At 41.1% G+C, this 20,588-nt stretch overlaps 13 non-coding genes across 13 annotated transcripts; all 13 read left to right on the top strand.

Annotated features, from left to right (window-relative positions):
- Nucleotides 1–1,060: 1,060 nt before the first annotated feature.
- trnar-ccu (transfer RNA arginine (anticodon CCU)) lies at nucleotides 1,061–1,133 on the top strand. The gene has a single exon. It is a non-coding gene; the product is annotated as a tRNA-Arg (tRNA).
- An 864-nt stretch (nucleotides 1,134–1,997) lies between these two features.
- Nucleotides 1,998–2,070, top strand: trnar-ccu (transfer RNA arginine (anticodon CCU)). Its single transcript has one exon. It is a non-coding gene; the product is annotated as a tRNA-Arg (tRNA).
- Nucleotides 2,071–2,934: 864 nt separating this feature from the next.
- On the top strand, nucleotides 2,935–3,007 carry trnar-ccu (transfer RNA arginine (anticodon CCU)). Its single transcript has one exon. It is a non-coding gene; the product is annotated as a tRNA-Arg (tRNA).
- A 1,235-nt stretch (nucleotides 3,008–4,242) lies between these two features.
- trnar-ccu (transfer RNA arginine (anticodon CCU)) lies at nucleotides 4,243–4,315 on the top strand. The gene has a single exon. It is a non-coding gene; the product is annotated as a tRNA-Arg (tRNA).
- Nucleotides 4,316–5,547: 1,232 nt separating this feature from the next.
- trnar-ccu (transfer RNA arginine (anticodon CCU)) lies at nucleotides 5,548–5,620 on the top strand. The gene has a single exon. It is a non-coding gene; the product is annotated as a tRNA-Arg (tRNA).
- Nucleotides 5,621–6,484: 864 nt separating this feature from the next.
- On the top strand, nucleotides 6,485–6,557 carry trnar-ccu (transfer RNA arginine (anticodon CCU)). The gene has a single exon. It is a non-coding gene; the product is annotated as a tRNA-Arg (tRNA).
- A 2,169-nt stretch (nucleotides 6,558–8,726) lies between these two features.
- trnar-ccu (transfer RNA arginine (anticodon CCU)) lies at nucleotides 8,727–8,799 on the top strand. Its single transcript has one exon. It is a non-coding gene; the product is annotated as a tRNA-Arg (tRNA).
- Nucleotides 8,800–9,663: 864 nt separating this feature from the next.
- On the top strand, nucleotides 9,664–9,736 carry trnar-ccu (transfer RNA arginine (anticodon CCU)). The gene has a single exon. It is a non-coding gene; the product is annotated as a tRNA-Arg (tRNA).
- Nucleotides 9,737–14,155: 4,419 nt separating this feature from the next.
- On the top strand, nucleotides 14,156–14,230 carry trnar-ccu (transfer RNA arginine (anticodon CCU)). Its single transcript has one exon. It is a non-coding gene; the product is annotated as a tRNA-Arg (tRNA).
- Nucleotides 14,231–15,828: 1,598 nt separating this feature from the next.
- Nucleotides 15,829–15,903, top strand: trnar-ccu (transfer RNA arginine (anticodon CCU)). The gene has a single exon. It is a non-coding gene; the product is annotated as a tRNA-Arg (tRNA).
- Nucleotides 15,904–17,129: 1,226 nt separating this feature from the next.
- trnar-ccu (transfer RNA arginine (anticodon CCU)) lies at nucleotides 17,130–17,202 on the top strand. Its single transcript has one exon. It is a non-coding gene; the product is annotated as a tRNA-Arg (tRNA).
- A 1,235-nt stretch (nucleotides 17,203–18,437) lies between these two features.
- trnar-ccu (transfer RNA arginine (anticodon CCU)) lies at nucleotides 18,438–18,510 on the top strand. The gene has a single exon. It is a non-coding gene; the product is annotated as a tRNA-Arg (tRNA).
- A 1,236-nt stretch (nucleotides 18,511–19,746) lies between these two features.
- On the top strand, nucleotides 19,747–19,819 carry trnar-ccu (transfer RNA arginine (anticodon CCU)). Its single transcript has one exon. It is a non-coding gene; the product is annotated as a tRNA-Arg (tRNA).
- Nucleotides 19,820–20,588: the final 769 nt, after the last annotated feature.

Genomic DNA, 20,588 nt, shown 5'->3' with positions numbered 1-20,588 from the left:
AACTGAAATGTAGCCAATAAGCAGTGCCTGTGGCAAAGAATGAAGAAAATGTGATAAAAACTTGGATGGGACTTTTAGGTTAATGCTATATCAGAAAAATAAATAATTTAAGACATCAACAGTTTTACAAAATTTTCCCACTACATGTAGGATGACTGAAATGCAGCATTGGAACCGCAGAAGCAGAGTGGCGCAGCGGAAGCGTGCTGGGCCCATAACCCAGAGGTCGATGGATCGAAACCATCCTCTCCTATATTGCAGGTCCCTTGCTGTTAGAATTGGCCCTTGTTTCTTGAGTCTTCATCAGGTATTCACCTTCATAAATGTGAGAACAACTCCAAACTACATATATGCGGCCAGTTTTTGTCATTTCGACTAATCCATCACCGCTAACATTTATATATTTTCTGGTTTTGAATGCATGGTACAAATTGGATTTGAAGTTTGACATACTGACAAAGCAAATTGCTTTACAGATAGCAAACCAGCCCCATAGCCCCATAATTCAGAGGAGGATGGATTGCTACAATCTCCTGGCATTCTGAAGAGTATAGCAGAGTGGCGCAGCGGAAGCGTGCTGGGCCCATAACCCAGAGGTCGATGGATCGAAACCATCCTCTGCTATATTGCAGGCCCTTTCCTGTTAGAACTGGCCTTTGTTTCCTGAGTCTTCAACAGGTTTTCACCTTCCTAAATGTGAGAACAACTCCAAACTACATATATGTGGCCTGTTTCCGTCATTTCGACTAATCCATCACTGCTAACATTTATATATTTTCTGGTTTTGAGTGCGTGTTACAAATTGGATGTGAAGTTTGACATACTAACAAAGCAAATTTGTTTACAGATCGCAAACTAACCCCATATCCCCATCATTCAGAGGATGATGGATTGCTACAATCTCCTGGCCCACCTAAGCATTTAGCTTTGTTTAATCACCTTGAAATATATGATGGATCCACCATTTTGGTGCATCCAAACACTTGGTAAGGGACAGTTTGTTTAGACAGCATTGCTTCATCACTTTTTCTTGTGAGGATAAAAAGTCATCCCTTTCGGTGCCCCAGTGGCCTAATGGATAAGGCACTGGCCTCCTAAGCTAGGGATTGTGGGTTCGAGTCCCGTCTGGGGTGCATTACACTTTTATTTGCCCAGTGTGCTTTATGTCTCTTAAAAGGAAATTAATCACACCCAGGGGAAAAGAATGGAAGAAGTAATAGCACTAATTTCTAAGTTGTTGTCATATTAATCAAAAAATGTAAAGCATGTCATTGTTTCTTTTTTTCATCTTCTTTTGAGGAGAAGCGTAACTGAAATGTAGCCAATAAGCAGTCCCTGTGGCAAAGAATGAAGAAAATGTGATAAAAACTTGGATGGGACTTTTAGGTTAATGCTATATCAGAAAAATAAATAATTTAAGACATCAACAGTTTTACAAAATTTTCCCACTACATGTAGGATGACTGAAATGCAGCATGGGAACAGCAGGAGCAGAGTGGCGCAGCGGAAGTGTGCTGGGCCCATAACCCAGAGGTCGATAGATGGAAACCATCCTCTGCTATATTGCAGGTCCCTTCCTGTTAGAATTGGCCCTTGTTTCCTGAGTCTTCATCAGGTATTCACCTTTATAAATGTGAGAACAACTCCAAACTACATATATGTGGCCTGTTTCCGTCATTTCGGCTAATCCATCACCGCTAACATTTATATATTTTCTGGTTTTGAGTGCGTGTTACAAATTGGATGTGAAGTTTGACATACTAACAAAGCAAATTTTTTTACAGATCGCAAACTAACCCCATATCCCCATCATTCAGAGGATGATGGATTGCTACAATCTCCTGGCCCACCTAAGCATTTAGCTTTGTTTAATCACCTTGAAATATATGATGGATCCACCATTTTGGTGCATCCAAACACTTGGTAAGGGACAGTTTGTTTAGACAGCATTGCTTCATCACTTTTTCTTGTGAGGATAAAAAGTCGCCCGCTTCGGTGCCCCAGTGGCCTAATGGATAAGGCACTGGCCTCCTAAGCCAGGGATTGTGGGTTCGAGTCTCGTCTGGGGTGCATTACACTTTTATTTGCCCAGTGTGCTTTATGTCTCTTAAAAGGAAATTAATCACACCCAGGGGAAAAGAATGGAAGAAGTAATAGCACTAATTTCTAAGTTGTTGTCATATTAATCAAAAAATGTAAAGCATGTCATTGTTTCTTTTTTTCATCTTCTTTTGAGGAGAAGCGTAACTGAAATGTAGCCAATAAGCAGTCCCTGTGGCAAAGAATGAAGAAAATGTGATAAAAACTTGGATGGGACTTTTAGGTTAATGCTATATCAGAAAAATAAATAATTTAAGACATCAACAGTTTTACAAAATTTTCCCACTACATGTAGGATGACTGAAATGCAGCATGGGAACAGCAGGAGCAGAGTGGCGCAGCGGAAGTGTGCTGGGCCCATAACCCAGAGGTCGATAGATGGAAACCATCCTCTGCTATATTGCAGGTCCCTTCCTGTTAGAATTGGCCCTTGTTTCCTCAGTCTTCATCAGGTATTCACCTTTATAAATGTGAGAACAACTCCAAACTACATATATGTGGCCTGTTTCCGTCATTTCGGCTAATCCATCACCGCTAACATTTATATATTTTCTGGTTTTGAGTGCGTGTTACAAATTGGATGTGAAGTTTGACATACTAACAAAGCAAATTTGTTTACAGATCGCAAACTAACCCCATATCCCCATCATTCAGAGGATGATGGATTGCTACAATCTCCTGGCCCACCTAAGCATTTAGCTTTGTTTAATCACCTTGAAATATATGATGGATCCACCATTTTGGTGCATCCAAACACTTGGTAAGGGACAGTTTGTTTAGACAGCATTGCTTCATCACTTTTTCTTGTGAGGATAAAAAGTCGCCCGCTTCGGTGCCCCAGTGGCCTAATGGATAAGGCACTGGCCTCCTAAGCCAGGGATTGTGGGTTCGAGTCTCGTCTGGGGTGCATTACACTTTTATTTGCCCAGTGTGCTTTATGTCTCTTAAAAGGAAATTAATCACACCCAGGGGAAAAGAATGGAAGAAGTAATAGCACTAATTTCTAAGTTGTTGTCATATTAATTAAAAAATGTAAAGCATGTCATTGTTTCTTTTTTTCATCTTCTTTTGAGGAGTAGCGTAACTGAAATGTAGCCAATAAGCAGTGCCTGTGGCAAAGAATGAAGAAAATGTGATAAAAACTTGGATGGGACTTTTAGGTTAATGCTATATCAGAAAAATAAATAATTTAAGACATCAACAGTTTTACAAAATTTTCCCACTACATGTAGGATGACTGAAATGCAGCATTGGAACCGCAGGAGCAGAGTGGCGCAGCGGAAGCGTGCTGGGCCCATAACCCAGAGGTCGATGGATCGAAACCATCCTCTGCTATATTGCAGGTCCCTTGCTGTTAGAATTGGCCCTTGTTTCTTGAGTCTTCATCAGGTATTCACCTTCATAAATGTGAGAACAACCCCAAACTACATATATGCGGCCAGTTTTTGTCATTTCGACTAATCCATCACCGCTAACATTTATATATTTTCTGATTTTGAATGCATGGTACAAATTGGATTTGAAGTTTGACATACTGACAAAGCAAATTGCTTTACAGATAGCAAACCAGCCCCATAGCCCCATAATTCAGAGGAGGATGGATTGCTACAATCTCCTGGCATTCTGAAGAGTATAGCAGAGTGGCGCAGCGGAAGTGTGCTGGGCCCATAACCCAGAGGTCGATAGATGGAAACCATCCTCTGCTATATTGCAGGTCCCTTCCTGTTAGAATTGGCCCTTGTTTCCTGAGTCTTCATCAGGTATTCACCTTTATAAATGTGAGAACAACTCCAAACTACATATATGCGGCCTGTTTCCGTCATTTCGGCTAATCCATCACCGCTGACATTTATATATTTTCTGGTTTTGAGTGCGTGTTACAAATTGGATGTGAAGTTTGACATACTAACAAAGCAAATTTGTTTACAGATCGCAAACTAACCCCATATCCCCATCATTCAGAGGATGATGGATTGCTACAATCTCCTGGCCCACCTAAGCATTTAGCTTTGTTTAATCACCTTGAAATATATGATGGATCCACCATTTTGGTGCATCCAAACACTTGGTAAGGGACAGTTTGTTTAGACAGCATTGCTTCATCACTTTTTCTTGTGAGGATAAAAAGTCATCCCTTTTGGTGCCCCAGTGGCCTAATGGATAAGGCACTGGCCTCCTAAGCCAGGGATTGTGGGTTCGAGTCCCGTCTGGGGTGCATTACACTTTTATTTGCCCAGTGTGCTTTATGTCTCTTAAAAGGAAATTAATCACACCCAGGGGAAAAGAATGGAAGAAGTAATAGCACTAATTTCTAAGTTGTTGTCATATTAATTAAAAAATGTAAAGCATGTCATTGTTTCTTTTTTTCATCTTCTTTTGAGGAGTAGCGTAACTGAAATGTAGCCAATAAGCAGTCCCTGTGGCAAAGAATAAAGAAAATGTGATAAAAACTTGGATGGGACTTTTAGGTTAATGCTATATCAGAAAAATAAATAATTTAAGACATCAACAGTTTTACAAAATTTTCCCACTACATGTAGGATGACTGAAATGCAGCATTGGAACCGCAGGAGCAGAGTGGTGCAGCGGAAGCGTGCTGGGCCCATAACCCAGAGGTCGATGGATCGAAACCATCCTCTGCTATATTGCAGGTCCCTTGCTGTTAGAATTGGCCCTTGTTTCTTGAGTCTTCATCAGGTTTTCACCTTCATAAATGTGAGAACAACTCCAAACTACATATATGCGGCCAGTTTTTGTCATTTCGACTAATCCATCACCGCTAACATTTATATATTTTCTGGTTTTGAATGCATGGTACAAATTGGATTTGAAGTTTGACATACTGACAAAGCAAATTGCTTTACAGATAGCAAACCAGCCCCATAGCCCCATAATTCAGAGGAGGATGGATTGCTACAATCTCCTGGCATTCTGAAGAGTATAGCAGAGTGGCGCAGCGGAAGCGTGCTGGGCCCATATCCCAGAGGTCGATGGATTGAAACTCTCCTCTGCTATATTGCAGGCCCCTTCAGCTGAGAACTGGCCTTTGTTTCCTGAGTCTTCAACAGGTTTTCACCTTCCTAAATGTGAGAACAACTCCAAACTACATATATGTGGCCTGTTTCCGTCATTTCGACTAATCCATCACCGCTAACATTTATATATTTTCTGGTTTTGAGTGCGTGTTACAAATTGGATGTGAAGTTTGACATACTAAAGCAAATTTGTTTACAGATCGCAAACTAACCCCATATCCCCATCATTCAGAGGAAGATGGATTGCGACAATCTCCTGGCCCACCTAAGCATTTAGCTTTGTTTAATCACCTTGAAATATATGATGGATCCACCATTTTGGTGCATCCAAACACTTGGTAAGGGACAGTTTGTTTAGACAGCATTGCTTCATCACTTTTTCTTGTGAGGATAAAAAGTCATCCCTTTTGGTGCCCCAGTGGCCTAATGGATAAGGCACTGGCCTCCTAAGCCAGGGATTGTGGGTTCGAGTCCCGTCTGGGGTGCATTACACTTTTATTTGCCCAGTGTGCTTTATGTCTCTTAAAAGGAAATTAATCACACCCAGGGGAAAAGAATGGAAGAAGTAATAGCACTCATTTCTAAGTTGTTGTCATATTAATCAAAAAATGTAAAGCATGTCATTGTTTCTTTTTTTCATCTTCTTTTGAGGAGTAGCGTAACTGAAATGTAGCCAATAAGCAGTCCCTGTGGCAAAGAATGAAGAAAATGTGATAAAAACTTGCATGGGACTTTTAGGTTAATGCTATATCAGAAAAATAAATAATTTAAGATATCAACAGTTTTACAAAATTTTCCCACTACATGTAGGATGACTGAAATGCAGCATTGGAACCGCTGGAGCAGAGTGGCGCAGCGGAAGCGTGCTGGGCCCATAACCCAGAGGTCGATGGATCGAAACCATCCTCTGCTATATTGCAGGCCCCTTCCTGTTAGAACTGGCCTTTGTTTCCTGAGTCTTCAACAGGTTTTCACCTTCCTAAATGTGAGAACAACTCCAAACTACATATATGTGGCCTTTTTCCGTCATTTCGACTAATCCATCACCGCTAACATTTATATATTTTCTGGTTTTGAGTGCGTGTTACAAATTGGATGTGAAGTTTGACATACTAACAAAGCAAATTTGTTTACAGATCGCAAACTAACCCCATATCCCCATCATTCAGAGGATGATGGATTGCTACAATCTCCTGGCCCACCTAAGCATTTAGCTTTGTTTAATCACCTTGAAATATATGATGGATCCACCATTTTGGTGCATCCAAACACTTGGTAAGGGACAGTTTGTTTAGACAGCATTGCTTCATCACTTTTTCTTGTGAGGATAAAAAGTCATCCCTTTCGGTGCCCCAGTGGCCTAATGGATAAGGCACTGGCCTCCTAAGCCAGGGATTGTGGGTTCGAGTCCCGTCTGGGGTGCATTACACTTTTATTTGCCCAGTGTGCTTTATGTCTCTTAAAAGGAAATTAATCACACCCAGGGGAAAAGAATGGAAGAAGTAATAGCACTAATTTCTAAGTTGTTGTCATATTAATCAAAAAATGTAAAGCATGTCATTGTTTCTTTTTTTCATCTTCTTTTGAGGAGTAGCGTAACTGAAATGTAGCCAATAAGCAGTCCCTGTGCCAAAGAATGAAGAAAATGTGATAAAAACTTGCATGGGACTTTTAGGTTAATGCTATATCAGAAAAATAAATAATTTAAGACATCAACAGTTTTACAAAATTTTCCCACTACATGTAGGATGACTGAAATGCAGCATCGGAACCGCAGGAGCAGAGTGGCGCAGCGGAAGCGTGCTGGGCCCATAACCCAGAGGTCGATGGATCGAAACCATCCTCTGCTATATTGCAGGCCCCTTCCTGTTAGAACTGGCCTTTGTTTCCTGAGTCTTCAACAGGTTTTCACCTTCCTAAATGTGAGAACAACTCCAAACTACATATACGTGGCCTTTTTCCGTCATTTCGACTAATCCATCACCGCTAACATTTATATATTTTCTGGTTTTGAGTGCGTGTTACAAATTGGATGTGAAGTTTGACATACTAACAAAGCAAATTTGTTTACAGATCGCAAACTAACCCCATATCCCCATCATTCAGAGGATGATGGATTGCTACAATCTCCTGGCCCACCTAAGCATTTAGCTTTGTTTAATCACCTTGAAATATATGATGGATCCACCATTTTGGTGCATCCAAACACTTGGTAAGGGACAGTTTGTTTAGACAGCATTGCTTCATCACTTTTTCTTGTGAGGATAAAAAGTCGCCCGCTTCGGTGCCCCAATGGCCTAATGGATAAGGCACTGGCCTCCTAAGCCAGGGATTGTGGGTTCGAGTCTCGTCTGGGGTGCATTACACTTTTATTTGCTCAGTGTGCTTTATGTCTCTTAAAAGGAAATTAATCACACCCAGGGGAAAAGAATGGAAGAAGTAATAGCACTCATTTCTAAGTTGTTGTCATATTAATCAAAAAATGTAAAGCATGTCATTGTTTCTTTTTTTCATCTTCTTTTGAGGAGTAGCGTAACTGAAATGTAGCCAATAAGCAGTGCCTGTGGCAAAGAATGAAGAAAATGTGATAAAAACTTGGATGGGACTTTTAGGTTAATGCTATATCAGAAAAATAAATAATTTAAGACATCAACAGTTTTACAAAATTTTCCCACTACATGTAGGATGACTGAAATGCAGCATTGGAACCGCAGGAGCAGAGTGGTGCAGCGGAAGCGTGCTGGGCCCATAACCCAGAGGTCGATGGATCGAAACCATCCTCTGCTATATTGCAGGTCCCTTGCTGTTAGAATTGGCCCTTGTTTCTTGAGTCTTCATCAGGTTTTCACCTTCATAAATGTGAGAACAACTCCAAACTACATATATGCGGCCAGTTTTTGTCATTTCGACTAATCCATCACCGCTAACATTTATATATTTTCTGGTTTTGAATGCATGGTACAAATTGGATTTGAAGTTTGACATACTGACAAAGCAAATTGCTTTACAGATAGCAAACCAGCCCCATAGCCCCATAATTCAGAGGAGGATGGATTGCTACAATCTCCTGGCATTCTGAAGAGTATAGCAGAGTGGCGCAGCGGAAGCGTGCTGGGCCCATATCCCAGAGGTCGATGGATTGAAACTCTCCTCTGCTATATTGCAGGCCCCTTCAGCTGAGAACTGGCCTTTGTTTCCTGAGTCTTCAACAGGTTTTCACCTTCCTAAATGTGAGAACAACTCCAAACTACATATATGTGGCCTGTTTCCGTCATTTCGACTAATCCATCACCGCTAACATTTATATATTTTCTGGTTTTGAGTGCGTGTTACAAATTGGATGTGAAGTTTGACATACTAAAGCAAATTTGTTTACAGATCGCAAACTAACCCCATATCCCCATCATTCAGAGGAAGATGGATTGCGACAATCTCCTGGCCCACCTAAGCATTTAGCTTTGTTTAATCACCTTGAAATATATGATGGATCCACCATTTTGGTGCATCCAAACACTTGGTAAGGGACAGTTTGTTTAGACAGCATTGCTTCATCACTTTTTCTTGTGAGGATAAAAAGTCATCCCTTTTGGTGCCCCAGTGGCCTAATGGATAAGGCACTGGCCTCCTAAGCCAGGGATTGTGGGTTCGAGTCCCGTCTGGGGTGAATTACACTTTTATTTGCCCAGTGTGCTTTATGTCTCTTAAAAGGAAATTAATCACACCCAGGGGAAAAGAATGGAAGAAGTAATAGCACTCATTTCTAAGTTGTTGTCATATTAATCAAAAAATGTAAAGCATGTCATTGTTTCTTTTTTTCATCTTCTTTTGAGGAGTAGCGTAACTGAAATGTAGCCAATAAGCAGTCCCTGTGGCAAAGAATGAAGAAAATGTGATAAAAACTTGCATGGGACTTTTAGGTTAATGCTATATCAGAAAAATAAATAATTTAAGATATCAACAGTTTTACAAAATTTTCCCACTACATGTAGGATGACTGAAATGCAGCATTGGAACCGCTGGAGCAGAGTGGCGCAGCGGAAGCGTGCTGGGCCCATAACCCAGAGGTCGATGGATCGAAACCATCCTCTGCTATATTGCAGGCCCCTTCCTGTTAGAACTGGCCTTTGTTTCCTGAGTCTTCAACAGGTTTTCACCTTCCTAAATGTGAGAACAACTCCAAACTACATATATGTGGCCTTTTTCCGTCATTTCGACTAATCCATCACCGCTAACATTTATATATTTTCTGGTTTTGAGTGCGTGTTACAAATTGGATGTGAAGTTTGACATACTAACAAAGCAAATTTGTTTACAGATCGCAAACTAACCCCATATCCCCATCATTCAGAGGATGATGGATTGCTACAATCTCCTGGCCCACCTAAGCATTTAGCTTTGTTTAATCACCTTGAAATATATGATGGATCCACCATTTTGGTGCATCCAAACACTTGGTAAGGGACAGTTTGTTTAGACAGCATTGCTTCATCACTTTTTCTTGTGAGGATAAAAAGTCATCCCTTTCGGTGCCCCAGTGGCCTAATGGATAAGGCACTGGCCTCCTAAGCCAGGGATTGTGGGTTCGAGTCCCGTCTGGGGTGCATTACACTTTTATTTGCCCAGTGTGCTTTATGTCTCTTAAAAGGAAATTAATCACACCCAGGGGAAAAGAATGGAAGAAGTAATAGCACTAATTTCTAAGTTGTTGTCATATTAATCAAAAAATGTAAAGCATGTCATTGTTTCTTTTTTTCATCTTCTTTTGAGGAGTAGCGTAACTGAAATGTAGCCAATAAGCAGTCCCTGTGCCAAAGAATGAAGAAAATGTGATAAAAACTTGCATGGGACTTTTAGATTAATGCTATATCAGAAAAATAAATAATTTAAGACATCAACAGTTTTACAAAATTTTCCCACTACATGTAGGATGACTGAAATGCAGCATCGGAACCGCAGGAGCAGAGTGGCGCAGCGGAAGCGTGCTGGGCCCATAACCCAGAGGTCGATGGATCGAAACCATCCTCTGCTATATTGCAGGCCCCTTCCTGTTAGAACTGGCCTTTGTTTCCTGAGTCTTCAACAGGTTTTCACCTTCCTAAATGTGAGAACAACTCCAAACTACATATACGTGGCCTTTTTCCGTCATTTCGACTAATCCATCACCGCTAACATTTATATATTTTCTGGTTTTGAGTGCGTGTTACAAATTGGATGTGAAGTTTGACATACTAACAAAGCAAATTTGTTTACAGATCGCAAACTAACCCCATATCCCCATCATTCAGAGGATGATGGATTGCTACAATCTCCTGGCCCACCTAAGCATTTAGCTTTGTTTAATCACCTTGAAATATATGATGGATCCACCATTTTGGTGCATCCAAACACTTGGTAAGGGACAGTTTGTTTAGACAGCATTGCTTCATCACTTTTTCTTGTGAGGATAAAAAGTCGCCCGCTTCGGTGCCCCAATGGCCTAATGGATAAGGCACTGGCCTCCTAAGCCAGGGATTGTGGGTTCGAGTCTCGTCTGGGGTGCATTACACTTTTATTTGCTCAGTGTGCTTTATGTCTCTTAAAAGGAAATTAATCACACCCAGGGGAAAAGAATGGAAGAAGTAATAGCACTCATTTCTAAGTTGTTGTCATATTAATCAAAAAATGTAAAGCATGTCATTGTTTCTTTTTTTCATCTTCTTTTGAGGAGTAGCGTAACTGAAATGTAGCCAATAAGCAGTGCCTGTGGCAAAGAATGAAGAAAATGTGATAAAAACTTGCATGGGACTTTTAGGTTAATGCTATATCAGAAAAATAAATAATTTAAGACATCAACAGTTTTACAAACTTTTCCCACTACATGTAGGATGACTGAAATGCAGCATGAGAACCGCAGGAGCAGAGTGGCGCAGCGGAAGTCTGCTGGGCCCATAACCCAGAGGTCCATGGATCGAAACCATCCCCTGCTATATTGCAGGTCGCTTCCTGTTAGAATTGGCCCTTGTTTCCTGAGTCTTCATCAAGTATTCACCTTTATAAATGTGAGAACAACTCCAAACTACATATAACGCGGCTAGTTTTTGTCATTTCGACTAATCCATCACCGCTAACATTTATATATTTTCTGGTTTTGAATGCATGGTACAAATTGGATTTGAAGTTTGACATACTGACAAAGCAAATTGCTTTACAGATAGCAAACCAGCCCCATAGCCCCATAATTCAGAGGAGGATGGATTGCTACAATCTCCTGGCTTTCTGAAGAATATAGCAGACTGGCGCAGCGGAAGCGTGCTGGGCCCATAACCCAGAGGTCGATGGATTGAAACCATCCCCTGCTATATTGCAGGCCCCTTCCGCTTAGAACTGGCCTTTGTTTCCTGAGTCTTCAACAGGTTTTCACCTTCCTAAATGTGAGAACAACTCCAAACTACATATATGTGGCCTGTTTCTGTCATTTCGACTAATCCGTCACCGCTAACATTTATATATTTTCTGGTTTTGAGTGCGTGTTACAAATTGGATGTGAAGTTTGACATACTAACAAAGCAAATTTGTTTACAGATCGCAAACTAACCCCATATCCCCATCATTCAGAGGATGATGGATTGCTACAATCTCCTGGCCCACCTAAGCATTTAGCTTTGTTTAATCACCTTGAAATATATGATGGATCCACCATTTTGGTGCATCCAAACACTTGGTAAGGGACAGTTTGTTTAGACAGCATTGCTTCATCACTTTTTCTTGTGAGGATAAAAAGTCGCCCGCTTCGGTGCCCCAATGGCCTAATGGATAAGGCACTGGCCTCCTAAGCCAGGGATTGTGGGTTCGAGTCTCGTCTGGGGTGCATTACACTTTTATTTGCCCAGTGTGCTTTATGTCTCTTAAAAGGAAATTAATCACACCCAGGGGAAAAGAATGGAAGAAGTAATAGCACTCATTTCTAAGTTGTTGTCATATTAATCAAAAAATGTAAAGCATGTCATTGTTTCTTTTTTTCATCTTCTTTTGAGGAGTAGCGTAACTGAAATGTAGCCAATAAGCAGTGCCTGTGGCAAAGAATGAAGAAAATGTGATAAAAACTTGCATGGGACTTTTAGGTTAATGCTATATCAGAAAAATAAATAATTTAAGACATCAAAAGTTTTACAAACTTTTCCCACTACATGTAGGATGACTGAAATGCAGAATGGGAACCGCAGGAGCAGAGTGGCGCAGCGGAAGCGTGCTGGGCCCATAACCCAGAAGTCGATGGATTGAAACCATCCCCTGCTATATTGCAGGCCCCTTCCGCTTAGAACTGGCCTTTGTTTCCTGAGTCTTCAACAGGTTTTCACCTTCCTAAATGTGAGAACAACTCCAAACTACATATATGTGGCCTGTTTCCGTCATTTCGACTAATCCGTCACCGCTAACATTTATATATTTTCTGGTTTTGAGTGCGTGTTACAAATTGGATGTGAAGTTTGACATACTAACAAAGCAAATTTGTTTACAGATCGCAAACTAACCCCATATCCCCATCATTCAGAGGATGATGGATTGCTACAATCTCCTGGCCCACCTAAGCATTTAGCTTTGTTTAATCACCTTGAAATATATGATGGATCCACCATTTTGGTGCATCCAAACACTTGGTAAGGGACAGTTTGTTTAGACAGCATTGCTTCATCACTTTTTCTTGTGAGGATAAAAAGTCATGCCTTTCGGTGCCCCAGTGGCCTAATGGATAAGGCACTGGCCTCCTAAGCCAGGGATTGTGGGTTCGTGTCCCGTCTGGGGTGCATTGCACTTTTATTTGCCCAGTGTGCTTTATGTCTCTTAAAAGGAAATTAATCACACCCAGGGGAAAAGAATGGAAGAAGTAATAGCACTAATTTCTAAGTTGTTGTCACATTAATCAAAAAATGTAAAGCATGTCATTGCTTCTTTTTTTCATCTTCTTTTGAGGAGTAGCGTAACTGAAATGTAGCCAATAAGCAGTCCCTGTGGCAAAGAATGAAGAAAATGTGATAAAAACTTGCATGGGACTTTTAGGTTAATGCTATATCAGAAAAATAAATAATTTAAGACATCAACAGTTTTACAAACTTTTCCCACTACATGTAGGATGACTGAAATGCAGCATGAGCACCGCAGGAGCAGAGTGGCGCAGCGGAAGCGTGCTGGGCCCATAACCCAGAGGTCGATGGATCGAAACCATCCTCTGCTATATTGCAGGTCCCTTCCTGTTAGAATTGGCCCGCGTTTCCTGAGTCTTCATCAGGTATTCACCTTTATAAATGTGAGAACAACTCCAAACTACATATAACGCGGCTAGTTTTTGTCATTTCGACTAATCCATCACCGCTAACATTTATATATTTTCTGGTTTTGAATGCATGGTACAAATTGGATTTGAAGTTTGACATACTGACAAAGCAAATTGCTTTACAGATAGCAAACCAGCCCCATAGCCCCATAATTCAGAGGAGGATGGATTGCTACAATCTCCTGGCTTTCTGAAGAATATAGCAGACTGGCGCAGCGGAAGCGTGCTGGGCCCATAACCCAGAGGTCGATGGATCGAAACCATCCCCTGCTATATTGCAGGCCCCTTCCGCTTAGAACTGGCCTTTGTTTCCTGAGTCTTCAACAGGTTTTCACCTTCCTAAATGTGAGAACAACTCCAAACTACATATATGTGGCCTGTTTCCGTCATTTCGACTAATCCGTCACCGCTAACATTTATATATTTTCTGGTTTTGAGTGCGTGTTACAAATTGGATGTGAAGTTTGACATACTAACAAAGCAAATTTGTTTACAGATCGCAAACTAACCCCATATCCCCATCATTCAGAGGATGATGGATTGCTACAATCTCCTGGCCCACCTAAGCATTTAGCTTTGTTTAATCACCTTGAAATATATGATGGATCCACCATTTTGGTGCATCCAAACACTTGGTAAGGGACAGTTTGTTTAGACAGCATTGCTTCATCACTTTTTCTTGTGAGGATAAAAAGTCGCCCGCTGCGTTGCCCCAGTGGCCTAATGGATAAGGCACTGGCCTCCTAAGCCAGGGATTGTGGGTTCGAGTCCCGTCTGGGGAGCATTACACTTTTATTTGCCCAGTGTGCTTTATGTCTCTTAAAAGGAAATTAATCACACCCAGGGGAAAAGAATGGAAGAAGTAATAGCACTAATTTCTAAGTTGTTGTCATATTAATCAAAAAATGTAAAGCATGTCATTGTTTCTTTTTTTCATCTTCTTTTGAGGAGTAGCGTAACTGAAATGTAGCCAATAAGCAGTGCCTGTGGCAAAGAATGAAGAAAATGTGATAAAAACTTGCATGGGACTTTTAGGTTAATGCTATATCAGAAAAATAAATAATTTAAGACATCAACAGTTTTACAAAATTTTCCCACTACATGTAGGATGACTGAAATGCAGCATCGGAACCGCAGGAGCAGAGTGGCGCAGCGGAAGCGTGCTGGGCCCATAACCCAGAGGTCGATGGATCGAAACCATCTTCTGCTATATCGCAGGTCACTTCCTGTTAGAATTGGCCCTTGTTTCCTGAGTCTTCATCAGGTATTCACCTTCGTAAATGTGAGAACAACTACATATATGTGGCCTGTTTTTGTCATTTCGACTAATCCATCACCGCTAACATTTATATATTTTCTGGTTTTGAATGCATGGTACAAATTGGATTTGAAGTTTGACATACTGACAAAGCAAATTCCTTTACAGATAGCAAACCAGCCCCATAGCCCCATAATTCAGAGGAGGATGGACTGCTACAATCTCCTGGCATTCTGAAGAGTATAGCAGAGTGGCGCAGCGGAAGTGTGCTGGGCCCATAACCCAGAGGTCGATGGATCGAAACCATCCTCTGCTATATTGCAGGTCCCTTCCTGTTAGAATTGGCCCTTGTTTCCTGAGTCTTCATCAGGTATTCACCTTTATAAATGTGAGAACAACTCCAAACTACATATAACACGGCTAGTTTTTGTCATTTCGACTAATCCATCACCGCTAACATTTATATATTTTCTGGTTTTGAATGCATGGTACAAATTGGATTTGAAGTTTGACATACTGACAAAGCAAATTGCTTTACAGATAGCAAACCAGCCCCATAGCCCCATAATTCAGAGGAGGATGGATTGCTACAATCTCCTGGCTTTCTGAAGAATATAGCAGACTGGCGCAGCGGAAGCGTGCTGGGCCCATAACCCAGAGGTAGATGGATCGGAACCATCCCCTGCTATATTGCAGGCCCCTTCCGCTTAGAACTGGCCTTTGTTTCCTGAGTCTTCAACAGGTTTTCACCTTCCTAAATGTGAGAACAACTCCAAACTACATATATGTGGCCTGTTTCCGTCATTTCGACTAATCCGTCACCGCTAACATTTATATATTTTCTGGTTTTGAGTGCGTGTTACAAATTGGATGTGAAGTTTGACATACTAACAAAGCAAATTTGTTTACAGATCGCAAACTAACCCCATATCCCCATCATTCAGAGGATGATGGATTGCTACAATCTCCTGGCCCACCTAAGCATTTAGCTTTGTTTAATCACCTTGAAATATATGATGGATCCACCATTTTGGTGCATCCAAACACTTGGTAAGGGACAGTTTGTTTAGACAGCATTGCTTCATCACTTTTTCTTGTGAGGATAAAAAGTCGCCCGCTGCGTTGCCCCAGTGGCCTAATGGATAAGGCACTGGCCTCCTAAGCCAGGGATTGTGGGTTCGAGTCCCGTCTGGGGAGCATTACACTTTTATTTGCCCAGTGTGCTTTATGTCTCTTAAAAGGAAATTAATCACACCCAGGGGAAAAGAATGGAAGAAGTAATAGCACTAATTTCTAAGTTGTTGTCATATTAATCAAAAAATGTAAAGCATGTCATTGTTTCTTTTTTTCATCTTCTTTTGAGGAGTAGCGTAACTGAAATGTAGCCAATAAGCAGTGCCTGTGGCAAAGAATGAAGAAAATGTGATAAAAACTTGGATGGGACTTTTAGGTTAATGCTATATCAGAAAAATAAATAATTTAAGACATCAACAGTTTTACAAAATTTTCCCACTACATGTAGGATGACTGAAATGCAGCATCGGAACCGCAGGAGCAGAGTGGCGCAGCGGAAGCGTGCTGGGCCCATAACCCAGAGATCGATGAATCGAAACCATCTTCTGCTATATCGCAGGTCCCTTCCTGTTAGAATTGGCCCTTGTTTCCTGAGTCTTCATCAGGTATTCACCTTCGTAAATGTGAGAACAACTACATATATGTGGCCTGTTTTTGTCATTTCGACTAATCCATCACCGCTAACATTTATATATTTTCTGGTTTTGAATGCATGGTACAAATTGGATTTGAAGTTTGACATACTGACAAAGCAAATTGCTTTACAGATAGCAAACCAGCCCCATAGCCCCATAATTCAGAGGAGGATGGACTGCTACAATCTCCTGGCATTCTGAAGAGTATAGCAGAGTGGCGCAGCGGAAGCGTGCTGGGCCCATAACCCAGAGGTCGATGGATCGAAACCATCCTCTGCTATATTGCAGGCGCCTTCCTGTTAGAACTGGCCTTTGTTTCCTGAGTCTTCAACAGGTTTTCACCTTCCTAAATGTGAGAACAACTCCAAACTACATATATGTGGCCATTTTCCGTCATTTCGACTAATCCATCACCGCTAACATTTATATATTTTCTGGTTTTGAGTGCGTGTTACAAATTGGATGTGAAGTTTGACATACTAACAAAGCAAATTTGTTTACAGATCGCAAACTAACCCCATATCCCCATCATTCAGAGGATGATGGATTGCTACAATCTCCTGGCCCACCTAAGCATTTAGCTTTGTTTAATCACCTTGAAATATATGATGGATCCACCATTTTGGTGCATCCAAACACTTGGTAAGGGACAGTTTGTTTAGACAGCATTGCTTCATCACTTTTTCTTGTGAGGATAAAAAGTCGTCCCTTTCGGTGCCCCAGTGGCCTAATGGATAAGGCACTGGCCTCCTAAGCCAGGGATTGTGGGTTCGAGTCCCGTCTGGGGTGCATTTCACTTTTATTTGCCCAGTGTGCTTTATGTCTCTTAAAAGGAAATTAATCACACCCAGGGGAAAAGAATGGAAGAAGTAATAGCACTAATTTCTAAGTTGTTGTCATATTAATCAAAAAATGTAAAGCATGTCATTGTTTCTTTTTTTCATCTTCTTTTGAGGAGTAGTGTAACTGAAATGTAGCCAATAAGCAGTGCCTGTGGCAAAGAATGAAGAAAATGTGATAAAAACTTGCATGGGACTTTTAGGTTAATGCTATATCAGAAAAATAAATAATTTAAGACATCAACAGTTTTACAAAATTTTCCCACTACATGTAGGATGACTGAAATGCAGCATTGGAACTGCAGGAGCAGAGTGGCGCAGCGGAAGCGTGCTGGGCCCATAACCCAGAGGTCGATGGATCGAAACCATCCTCTGCTATATCGCAGGTCCCTTCCTGTTAGAATTGGCCCTTGTTTCTTGAGTCTTCATCAGGTATTCACCTTCGTAAATGTGAGAACAACTCCAAACTACATATATGTGGCCTGTTTTTGTCATTTCGACTAATCCATCACCGCTAACATTTATATATTTTCTGGTTTTGAATGCATGGTACAAATTGGATTTGAAGTTTGACATACTGACAAAGCAAATTGCTTTACAGATAGCAAACCAGCCCCATAGCCCCATAATTCAGAGGAGGATGGATTGCTACAATCTCCTGGCATTCTGAAGAGTATAGCAGAGTGGCGCAGCGGAAGCGTGCTGGGCCCATAACCCAGAGGTCGATGGATTGAAACCAACCTCTGCTATATTGCAGGCCCCTTCCTGTTAGAACTGGCCTTTGTTTCCTGAGTCTTCAACAGGTTTTCACCTTCCTAAATGTGAGAACAACTCCAAACTACATATATGTAGCCTGTTTCCGTCATTTCGACTAATCCGTCACCGCTAACATTTATATATTTTCTGGTTTTGAGTGCGTGTTACAAATTGGATGTGAAGTTTGACATACTAACAAAGCAAATTTGTTTACAGATCGCAAACTAACCCCATATCCCCATCATTCAGAGGATGATGGATTGCTACAATCTCCTGGCCCACCTAAGCATTTAGCTTTGTTTAATCACCTTGAAATATATGATGGATCCACCATTTTGGTGCATCCAAACACTTGGTAAGGGACAGTTTGTTTAGACAGCATTGCTTCATCACTTTTTCTTGTGAGGATAAAAAGTCATCCCATTCGGTGCCCCAGTGGCCTAATGGATAAGGCACTGGCCTCCTAAGCCAGGGATTGTGGGTTCGAGTCCCGTCTGGGGTGCATTTCACTTTTATTTGCCCAGTGGGCTTTATGTCTCTTAAAAGGAAATTAATCACACCCAGGGGAAAAGAATGGAAGAAGTAATAGCACTAATTTCTAAGTTGTTGTCATATTAATCAAAAAATGTAAAGCATGTCATTGTTTCTTTTTTTCATCTTCTTTTGAGGAGTAGCGTAACTGAAATGTAGCCAATAAGCAGTGCCTGTGGCAAAGAATGAAGAAAATGTGATAAAAACTTGCATGGGACTTTTAGGTTAATGCTATATCAGAAAAATAAATAATTTAAGACATCAACAGTTTTACAAACTTTTCCCACTACATGTAGGATGACTGAAATGCAGCATGGGAACCGCAGGAGCAGAGTGGCGCAGCGGAAGCGTGCTGGGCCCATAACCCAGAGGTCGATGGATCGAAACCATCCTCTGCTATATTGCAGGTCCTTTCCTGTTAGAATTGGCCCTTGTTTCCTGAGTCTTCATCAGGTATTCACCTTTATAAAAGTGAGAACAACTCCAAACTACATATAACGCGGCTAGTTTTTGTCATTTCGACTAATCCATCACCGCTAACATTTATATATTTTCTGGTTTTGAATGCATGGTACAAATTGGATTTGAAGTTTGACATACTGACAAAGCAAATTGCTTTACAGATAGCAAACCAGCCCCATAGCCCCATAATTCAGAGGAGGATGGATTGCTACAATCTCCTGGCTTTCTGAAGAATATAGCAGACTGGCGCAGCGGAAGCGTGCTGGGCCCATAACCCAGAGGTCGATGGATTGAAACCATCCCCTGCTATATTGCAGGCCCCTTCCGCTTAGAACTGGCCTTTGTTTCCTGAGTCTTCAACAGGTTTTCACCTTCCTAAATGTGAGAACAACTCCAAACTACATATATGTAGCCTGTTTCCGTCATTTCGACTAATCCGTCACCGCTAACATTTATATATTTTCTGGTTTTGAGTGCGTGTTACAAATTGGATGTGAAGTTTGACATACTAACAAAGCAAATTTGTTTACAGATCGCAAACTAACCCCATATCCCCATCATTCAGAGGATGATGGATTGCTACAATCTCCTGGCCCACCTAAGCATTTAGCTTTGTTTAATCACCTTGAAATATATGATGGATCCACCATTTTGGTGCATCCAAACACTTGGTAAGGGACAGTTTGTTTAGACAGCATTGCTTCATCACTTTTTCTTGTGAGGATAAAAAGTCATCCCATTCGGTGCCCCAGTGGCCTAATGGATAAGGCACTGGCCTCCTAAGCCAGGGATTGTGGGTTCGAGTCCCCTCTGGGGTGCATTTCACTTTTATTTGCCCAGTGGGCTTTATGTCTCTTAAAAGGAAATTAATCACACCCAGGGGAAAAGAATGGAAGAAGTAATAGCACTAATTTCTAAGTTGTTGTCATATTAATCAAAAAATGTAAAGCATGTCATTGTTTCTTTTTTTCATCTTCTTTTGAGGAGTAGCGTAACTGAAATGTAGCCAATAAGCAGTGCCTGTGGCAAAGAATGAAGAAAATGTGATAAAAACTTGCATGGGACTTTTAGGTTAATGCTATATCAGAAAAATAAATAATTTAAGACATCAACAGTTTTACAAACTTTTCCCACTACATGTAGGATGACTGAAATGCAGCATGGGAACCGCAGGAGCAGAGTGGCGCAGCGGAAGCGTGCTGGGCCCATAACCCAGAGGTCGATGGATCGAAACCATCCTCTGCTATATTGCAGGTCCTTTCCTGTTAGAATTGGCCCTTGTTTCCTGAGTCTTCATCAGGTATTCACCTTTATAAATGTGAGAACAACTCCAAACTACATATAACGCGGCTAGTTTTTGTCATTTCGACTAATCCATCACCGCTAACATTTATATATTTTCTGGTTTTGAATGCATGGTACAAATTGGATTTGAAGTTTGACATACTGACAAAGCAAATTGCTTTACAGATAGCAAACCAGCCCCATAGCCCCATAATTCAGAGGAGGATGGATTGCTACAATCTCCTGGCTTTCTGAAGAATATAGCAGACTGGCGCAGCGGAAGCGTGCTGGGCCCATAACCCA

This window comes from Conger conger, chromosome 12 (assembly GCF_963514075.1).
Source record: "Conger conger chromosome 12, fConCon1.1, whole genome shotgun sequence".
In the NCBI taxonomy this organism is placed as follows: Eukaryota; Metazoa; Chordata; class Actinopteri; order Anguilliformes; family Congridae; genus Conger; species Conger conger.
The sequence above is the reverse complement of the archived record's forward strand: the minus strand, read 5'-3'. Positions and strand labels throughout refer to the sequence as shown.